The sequence below is a fragment of the Elaeis guineensis genome, chromosome 2 (genome assembly GCF_000442705.2).
Source record: "Elaeis guineensis isolate ETL-2024a chromosome 2, EG11, whole genome shotgun sequence".
NCBI classification, from domain to species: Eukaryota; Viridiplantae; Streptophyta; class Magnoliopsida; order Arecales; family Arecaceae; genus Elaeis; species Elaeis guineensis.
In genome coordinates, this window is record NC_025994.2 from 5,606,662 (window position 1) to 5,616,897 (window position 10,236).

General features: G+C 38.1%; 1 protein-coding gene across 1 annotated transcript in view; it reads right to left on the reverse strand.

Annotated features, from left to right (window-relative positions):
• Positions 1–10,236, reverse strand: part of LOC140855550 (uncharacterized) — a 100,080-nt gene that overhangs the window by 79,095 nt on the left and 10,749 nt on the right. The window lies entirely within an intron of this gene.

A 10,236-nucleotide genomic window follows, 5' to 3' on the forward strand; every position in this document is an offset into this window, starting at 1 on the left:
GAGAGTGAAAAGGAAAGGTTGAAGAGGGATTTCAAGTAAATCTAAGAGGAAAATAGGGAGAGAAGGAGGAGAATTCAGAGAGGAGAAGGAGGGGTCCAGAAGCAGATTAGAGATGATGAAAAGAAAAATTTAGAAGAAAATATTCATTCATTGCTTGCCTCTTTAATTTTCTGTTACATACTATTTACACTTTAGTTGTTAAACTGAGATTACAGTGAATGGATCTGGATGGGCTTCTATCGTCTTGGGCCTGGGCTGTAAATATTTGCTTCTTAATGGGTTCGGATTTTGGATTTGGGTTTTACTTGTTACCCACATTCTAATGGATCCCAGATATTTGGGTTATATCGGTTGAACTCTCTGGAATCCCCTAATCCTGTCTTGTCCAACATTCTCTCTTTTTCTCTTCTCGATTGCAAATCTTAGCCGCCATCTAGGGTTTCATTTCCTTCGTTGGTTTCAGATCGGTACTCCAGATGGATAAGAAGCTCTTCCAATCCCTTACACTGAGGTTCCTTCATAGATAAGTGCTCTATCCTTCTTTTTTTTTTTTTTTTGCTATTTCTTTCTTTTATACACTAAAGTTCTCTCTTTTATTTGCAGAGGGTGTTGCATCCCCTCCTACTTCAAAGGATCCTCATCCTCAAGGATCAAATTAAGGGTAGAGGCTCTTGAGGACCCAGTAGTCCTCCCAGGTAGCTTCTTCCTCGCTGAGGTTACTCCATTTGATCAACACTTGGGTAATAGCTCTGTTCTCTTGACGGATCATTCTACGGTCCAAAATCCTTTCTAGTTATGCTAATACCTGTTCGTCTTCTCTAATGAGGAGAACTGTTTGTGAGGCTTGCTATGGGTTCTGAATCCCTCTCTTAAGTAGAAAAATATGAAAAATGGGGTGTATTTAGGATCCTTCAAAAAGTTGTAACCTATGAGCCATAGGTCCGATCCTTTCTGATATTTTGAAGGGACCGTAGTATTGTGAGGTAAGTTTGAGGTTCTTGCAGATGGCTACTGTGCTTTGCCTATATGGTTGAAGCTTGAGGTATACCATATCTCCTTCTTTATACTCTTTATCCATGCTTCTCTTGTCTGCATTTTGTTTTATGCGGTCTTGAGCTTCTCTGAATTTGTCTCTTAGCATGTGTATCATTTGATTTCTTTCCTTGTTCCTATCTTCTACGGTAATGTATATGTCCATTCCCATATTAATTATTGGATACATAGGGGTGGGTGACCATACAAGGCCTAATAGGATGTCATCCTTAGGATGGAGTGGTGGTTAGTATTGTACCATCATTCAGCCAGGGATACCCACTTGTGCTATTTATGTAGACTCTAAAAATAGAAGCAACACAGGTAAGTCTTCAAACAATGGTTTACCCTTTTAGTGTGCCCATAAGTCTGTGGGTGGTAAGTTGTGCTTAACTATAATTTGATCTCTATTAGTTTGAACAGATCTTACCACACTTGACTGGTAAATACCTTATCCCTGTTAGATATAATGCCCTGAGACATCTCATGCAGTTTATACACAGTATCTAGGAAGGCTCTTGCTACCTCCTGTACTGAGTAGGGATGTGTTAAGAAAATGAAATGTACATATTTAGTAAGTCTGTTTACTACCATCAATATTGTATCTTTTTCTTTTGATTTAGGTAGTACCTCTATGAAGTCCATGCTGATTTTTTGCCAAGCCTGGGTTGGGATTTGTAGAGATTGTAGTAGGCCTACATATGGAGTTTCATCAATTTTATTCTTGATACACACTTCATATTTCTTTACCTTCTTCTCCACTCCTCTTTTCAATCCAGACCAACAGAACAATTGCTTAATCCTTCTGTAAGTGTGGCTCATTCCAGAATGATCCCTTAAGGAGGATGCAAGTATAACTTCTAAAAGTTTTTGTTTTAATCCTTCTGCGCTTCCCACATAAATTCTACTATTGAATTTGAGCACTCTTTGATTATAAGAATAATCAGATTGGGATTCAGGTTGGATAAGTATCTCTGCAATGATCTGTTGGGTTTGCTGATCCCCTTCATAGCTATCTGCAATTTCACTGTTTCATATGGGTACTACTGCAGTTATAGCTTATATACTTTCTTCCACTGGTCTCCATCTTAATAGAGCATCAGCTGCAATTTTTTTTTTCTCTTTTTTATATTATATAGTATATATAGTCCAATCCCATGAGTTTCATCATTCCCTTCTGCTAGATGGCTATAGTGATCTTCTACTTTAATAGGTACTTTAGGCTCTGGTGGTCAGTCTTGATGATGAAGGGTCTAGGACTGATATAATGTTTTCACTTAGATATTGCTAATAGTATTGCTAAGAATTCTTTTTTATATGTCGATAGTCCCCTGTGCCTTTCACTCAATCCTTTGCTAAGATAAACTATGGGTCTTTCTTGTTGGGTAAGCATTGCTTCAATTTCATACCTACTAGCATCTACTTCTAGTGTGAATGATAAGATATAATTGGGCATTGCCAGGACTGGGGCAGTTGTCATTACCTCCTTCAATTTCTCAAAAGCTTCTTGAGGTATGTTTGCAAATTTGGTACTTTGGGGCTTATGTATTTTTCCTTGTGCAGCAAATTTTGGAGCATGATATCTATGAGGGAGTTGTTCTATTAGCCCTTTTACTCTTCCTCCACATTACTATCAGTGCTTGTTCATGTAATTTGGCATGTTCATATACTTTTTTCAATGTAGTAGAATGAGATAAATCAATAAATGGTACCAACTCTTCTTTTAATCCACTGATGTAGCTTTTTATAAAATATCTTTCGATGAGCGCTGGATTGTAATATAGCATTCTAGCTCTCAGATTTTCAAACTTTCCTGATATTTCTTCATAATTTTTGTTTGCACCAATTTATTAAATTCTCTAATTAACTGCTTCATACTGCTATTATCAAACCTTCTGTTTATTGCTTCTATTAGTTCTTCCCAATTCAAATTTGGTTTATCTATCAGGTATCCTTCTTTCCATCTGTGTGCCTTTCCTATGAAATGCATGATGGCTATTTTCACCTAGTGAGTAACAGGAATTTGGTATATTTTGAAGCATTGCTCACATTTGGTGCCCCATTCTTTGGATTCTTCTCCACTAAAAGTTGAAAAATCCAACTTTGGATAAGGTATATGAAAGTTTGTTCTATTTGAAATATCCTCCATTCTATCCATTGACTTGTATGGAGTGGGTAATATTCCCTTGCCCTTATCTTTAGTTGCTAATGCTGATGAACTTACGTCAAGTTGATCTTATACATTTGTGTTTTTATTTTTTATAATTATTGGGTTGTTGTATGTGGAGATTAGAGTAACAGACTGGGATACTGATGGCTGGGGTGTCATAAGCTTTAGCAACTGCTCATGCCTGCGATTTTATTCCTGCATCATGATTTTGTACCTCTTTGTTGCTTCAATCTGCAGTGATTTATATCTCTGCTTTTCTTCTAGCTGTATCGCATCTAACTGCTTCGCCAGAACTTTCATTTTGGTGTTATATTCTCCAGTAACTTGATGAATTCTTCCTTCTATTTATGACATTCAGTGGTAAATATCTACATTTTTTCTTCTAAAATTCTAAGGTTCTCATTGATTTCTCTTAATCTGATTCTCTCAGCCATTTTTTCTTCTCCTCAGAAGAATTGGTTTTGATATTTATTTTTATTTCTATTTTTTTCACCCCTATTTTGAATTTCTTTGAGCTATTTTGAGCATATTTTATACTACCACCTTACTTTCCTAGCTACAGAAAATTTACAGCCAAGATGGCCGATGATGATCTTGAGGATTGGTCGTTGTTCCTAAGTTTTGGAATAGTAATCACTCTCGAATCTTGGTACAGACTAAATAGTGCTATTTCTGTTCAGATCTAAGCTACTATTGTTTAGATCTATGCTACTACTGTTTACTTGATATAAAATTCAGAGATCTATTGAATACCTGATGCTGATCTACTGAGCTGGATAGATCCAAGTGAAAGTGGTATCCATGCCCTCAGATCCAAGAATTTCACTGCTTTGATACCAAGTTATAATGTCCCAGTGCTCTGAGGTAAGTCTTCGTGGCTGAATATTCTCAGATCTATGTAGATCCAAGTATAGATAGTGAAGAGTAAGGGTTGAAGAGGGATTTCAAGTAGATCTAAGAGGGAAATAGGTAGAGAAGGAGGAGAATTCGGAGAGGAGGAGGAGGGATCCAAAAGTTGATCAGAGATGAAAAGGAAGAAAATTTAGGAGAAAAAATATTCATTCATTGCTTACCTCTTTAACTCTCTGTTACATGCTATTTATACTTCAGCTACTGAACTGAGATTACAGTGAATGGGTCTGGATGGGTTTCTACTGTCTTGGGCTTGGACTGTAAATGCTTGCTTCTTAACAGGTTCAAATTTTGGATTTGGGTTTTACCTGTTACCCATATACTTGTGGATTCTAGATATTTGGGTTATGTCAGCCGAACTCTCTGGAGTCCCCTGATCCTGTCTTGTCTAACTTCCTCTCTTCTCTTCCAGATTGCAACCCTAGCCACCATCTAGGGTTTCATTTCCTTCGTTGGTCTTAGATCGGTGCTCCAGATGGACAAGAAGCTCTTTCTATCCCTTACACTGAGGTTCCTTCCTAGATAAGTGCTCTATCCTTCTTTTGTTTTTTTTGCTATTTCTTTCTTTTATACACTAAAGTTCTCTCTTTTATTTGCAAAGGGTGTTACAAAGTAAATACCATTATTTTTATTGCTGCAAGAAAGACATGGGTTCACAGACCGTGACTTCTTCTTCTAGATTGTTGAATTCCATCCTTTGTTTTTTAGTTGTTGCTTGTCAAAAGTAAGGAGGGCATGATACATGTCCACCAATTCGCTTGCATAGATCAATCTATGTTGTTCCATTGTCTATGAGAAGGGAAATGGCTTCCCTCGAAACTAACCTACCAAGTTATTTGGTGACTTGTCTATTTTTATCTTTCTATAGGGTTCAGTCCTTCCTCCCCTCTCTACTATGGCATAATGTTGTTATAGATCTTTTGTGGGGAGTAGGTCTTTATCAATAGATTTAGATGCTCTAGTTGGTTCTTGGACGGGCAGTAGAGAAGGTAGCTGAAGTAAAATCCAAGCTAGGATCTCTTCGAGATAGGCTAGCAGATGAATTGGATGCTGTGGTCAATGATTCTTTGTGGGAGATTGCTGAAATGTTGAGGATAAGGCCGAGGTGGCTGAGATCTAGGCTTCTAAGATTAGAAGAGAACTGTTAAAGGTCAAGAAGCAAATCATCAATATCGAGAGCAAAGTCCCTCCATATAGTTGAAGAACATAAATCCTCAATCGACTCCTTATGGGAGATCACCAACTCCTTCAAAAAAAGATTTTTGAGGATGTTAGAAGGGGACTACTAGATGTCAGCTAGACCTCATCGGCTTTACTCCTAGTAGGAGTCATTGTTACTTTAATGGGGACACGATGAGGTGGTTAAAGACTTCTCTTCTACAATGATTAGTTTGGAGAAGAGGGATAGGAGAAAGAAAATGTTGGATTAACAAGAGGAAAAATGGGTCCAGAGATTTTTTGTAGAAACTCTATCAAAAAACTTAACTTCATTCTCAGTAGACTCAAAGTACAAATACACACCAGACACAACCAACTCCCTACATACAAGGAACCACAAACACCCACTACAGCAATTAACACCCACTACCCACTATAAACTAGGACTTATTCATGAAGTCCATAACCCATGATCAACGCCCCACCTCCTTGAGAATAGGAGGAAAGTGACCACGACCACATTCCCATGATCTGCATTATCTTCAACACACCCCCTTAATGCAGACATTTACAATACCCAATAACTCTCTACAGTAAACAAATTTTTTCATGAATAGAGCCTTCGTAAAAATATCAGCCAATTGCTCACTAGTATTGTAGTAGTCTATCCTGATGCTCCCCTTTGCCACTAGATCTCGAATGAAGTGATATCGAGTCTCCATATGCCTTGTACAGTTGTGATGTATCGGATTCTTCGTCATTATGATCGTGGATTGATTATCACAATAGATAGTTGTTGCTCCACCATGAGTTTGCTTCATGTCCTTCAAAATTTGTTTTGTCCAAACAGATTCATAAGCTGCTGTGGTAGCGGCTATGTACTCTGCTTCTGAAGAAGACAAAGCAACGGTTTGTTGCTTTTTTGAACTTCATGAGATAGCTCCCGATCCGAGGTTGAACACGTATCCAGATGTGCTTCTTCGATCATCAGTAGAACCTGCCCAGTCAATGTCAGAAAAGCTAAAGAGCTGAAAATTGTTAGTGGTGGTATACATGATACCATAGGTATTTGTGCCCTTTAAGTATCCTAGCACTCGTTTGGCAGCTGCAAGGTGGATTTTGCTGCACTTTGCATGAATCTTGATAGCAGACTTGGTGCTTGAAGGATGTTGGGTCGAGTGTTTGTAACATATAACAAACTTTCGACCAAACTTGGATACATATGACCATCAACATTTTCTTCTCCATCATTGATGCTGAATTTCTAATTTGTATTCATGGGAGTCTTCATTGGGTTGTAGTCCTTCATGTTAAATTTTAAAAGTAGATCTCCAACATATTTTTCGTGACAAAAAAATACCATTATCACCTTGCTTTATTTCCAACCCAAGAAAATAATTCATCAAACCAAGGTTTGTCATTTCAAACTCATTTATCATGATATTTTTTAGCTCCTCAATCAAATCAGTACTATTACTAGTGTATATCAAGTCATCAACATTAAAGCAGAGAATAGGCGGCTTAGATGTACCTCTTGTTTTGACTTACAAGGTCGGCTCACTTTCACTCCTTTGAAAGCCATTTTAAGTAAAGTGCCTATTAATTCTCCCATACCAAGCCCTCGGTGTTTGTTTGAAGCTGTGAAGAGCATTCCTTAGGCGATAAACCTTATTTTCTACACCTACAATTTCACAACCTTGTGGTTGCTGTACATAAACCTCTTCATCCAAAAAACTATTCAGAAAGGCAAACTTAACATCCAACTGAAAAACTTTTCATTTATGATGAGCAACTACAGCTAAGACAGTTCTAATAGTATCAAAAAGAGCAACACACTAAAAGAAACTAAGGTATAAGCGATGGTATTTTCGCCGTGGCTAATAGAAGGTATTAACGACGGCAACACTTTCATCGATAATAATTTATTAAATTATTTATTAAATTTATTAGTGATGGTGGAAAGATTATATACAACGATGATTGCCGTTACTAATAATCATTAGCGATGACACTATTAGCGATGAATTTAGCCATCATAATTTTTTTTTAATTTATCAAACTTATTAATGATCGTGAAAATAGTATTAGCAATAGTTATCACTGTCTCTAATAAATTTTTTTTATTTATTAAACTTATTAACGACGGTAGGAAGTATATTAGTGATAGTATTGCGTCGCTAAAAATCTATAATTTTTTTTTATTTTTTTGAATATGATATAATTTTAAAATTTAAAATTTATCTTCATCATTTATTATCTAAATAATTATTATTAGAGTATTGTCACAAAAGATCACCTCGATCTGATGGTCCTAGCTATATCGATCAATAAAATTCGATTTCGATGATCGCAAATGACTATATGATGATCTGATAGATAGAGATCATTAATAGATTCAAAAATTTATAACAATAATTTTGATGATATTTGTAGAATACTATCAAAATTTTATCTCAATCGAACATCATTATCATGATCAATTTAGCATGGAATGATTTGGACCGTTAAATAAAAAATGAGTGATCAAAAGGCCAAACGGCATCCGATTATAAAGTAATTTTTTTAGATAAATGATCTTTGTTACTATTTTAATCATTTATATGATGGTGATCATAAAATTCAAATCGTACATATATGAACGATCTAAAACTATATGTCTCTTGATACTCATTCTTAAAATCCTTAAGTAATTATACTTGTACTTTTATAAAATCTGCTTAATATGGATTGTTGGTGCAAAAATCTGCCTGCGTCGGAGAAGCTGGAGTCGTGAGGATCGCGGTCGCCGCCGGGACCTGCAAAAGAAGTCTAAACCAGAGGTGGGGTTGCTCCGGCAAGACCCTCCGACGCTCAAGTCAGTTCTCTGCCTCAACAAGAATGGAATACTCGAATGAAAATTTTAGTAGAGTTTCTAGGTAAAAAATGAGAGCTTAGAGAATAATGTATCTGGGGTCTTCTTTTATAGACGGGGGGAGCAGTGGATTGATAGCGATAGTTTATGATCGCCTCGTCGTGGGTCGTACGGGGTCAGGAGAAATTTATCATGAAGAGTAATCGGGTGGAGTCGTGGCTATCACCATGGCTCGCCACGCGGAATCAGTTGCGGGGAGTGGAGCGGCGTCCGTTGTCGCGACTCGTCAGGGAGTGGTGGGACCGCACAGGATCCGCCGCAGGGAGTGGAGCAGTGCTGTCCGTTACTGTGGCCTGCCAGGGAGTAATGGAGCCGCGTAGGGTCCGCCGCAGGAAGTGGAGCAGTGCTGTCCGTTACTGTGGCATGCCAGGGAGTAATGGAGTCGCGTAGGGTCTGCCGCAGGAAGTGGAGCAGTGCTGTCCGTTACTGTGGCCTGCCAGGGGGGTTCAGACTTGTCGGTCGAAGTTCGGTTGGAGTCTGTAGCTGGAGTCGGAAGCGAAGTCCGGCACTTGTAGGAGCTCGGACGAGGTCTTCCTGCAGTCGAAATAAAAGATGGAGTCCGGCTCCCGTAGGAGTCCGGATGAAGTCTGCCTGCAGTCGGAGTAGAAGACGGAGTCCGGCTCCCGTAGGAGTCCGGATGAAGTCTGCCTGTAGCTGGAGTTTCTACTTGGCCATAAAAATTTATTTCTTAATATATATTTAAAAAAATTAATTTTGAAAGCCTCCTATTTATTATAATCTATTAATTATTATATTATATTTCAAGTACATTTGGAGAAAGAAAAAATTTGCATCCAGCGTACCGTTTGGGTTCCAAGCTTGTGAATTGCTATATTTAAGTCAGTTTAGAGGCTGTAATCATTTGAACGAACCTTAGTTCTAGACTTGGAAAGTGTGAAGATTCAATTCCACGTTAAGTGGGGTCATTCAGCTATGTGAAGTGCAGTGATGTGATTTATATTAATTAGCTAATGTTCACAATTTTAATACCAAATTTTATTTTTTAATAAAAATAAGAAGTGTCACTACTGTTGATGCCCATCCAAATTTTTATTATTATTAAGATAATCTGACGTACTCCCTCCGATTTACTGTCGGCCTTCCAACTATATGTTGGCAACGAACGGCGGACTGTCAAGATTGGACCGCCAAAGGAGATCGAGTTCGACTACAACACCTACAAAACTCATCATCCGATATTCTATCAGTGCCATGGATACGGACAGTCGACTATCAAATGATAAGTCGATTGACTGTCGGTAACTTCCAATTAACTTCTCTGATGGCTACAAACCAACCATAAGGACTTGATCAACTATATGACCGATGGCCAGTCGGTATATCAAAGTCACCGACTGATAGTCAGTTAGTATATCAAAAGCACTGACATACAATCGGTATGTCAAAATTACCGACACAGTTGGTATATCAGAATTTACAGTTATGATACTACAATCGTAGAAAACTACTCCACATCACGACTATTAGTGGGCATAAACCGCCCACTATCTCCATGATCATAGTCCGATAATAGGGGTTACCTATCCTTTTGTACCATAATAAACGGGATCCCACGTGTTCAACAATTATACCCAAATTGTCTATAAAGAGGAGATAAGAGAATAGCATTGGTAAGACATTTCTGAGCTAAATCCTACCGGATTCTATTCTAAAATATCTGTTGTTCACTATTCTCCATTGACTTAAGCATCGGAGAATTTCTGCCAGATACAATTCTGGCCAATGAACTTTTTTGCACAATGTTCTTCATCAGAGTCAGGTGCAATCGGAGATTGGCTGCAACACAGTGGTGCGTCACGTAAGGGTCGAAGTCCGCCTCGGTTCTCTGGGGTTGAGATCTGCCTCAGCTGACTGTGAGGCTCCTGAGACTGTATACATCGGAGTCCCCCTTGATTGGGAGGCTTTATTGTAGTTCTAATAATATGAAGAGTACCAATAGTCCCACATCGGTTGTGAGTCAAGGAGATTCATGCTTATAAGGAGAAAAAAAATACTTTCCATGTGAGGTATCTTTGTAAGAATAAAATTATGA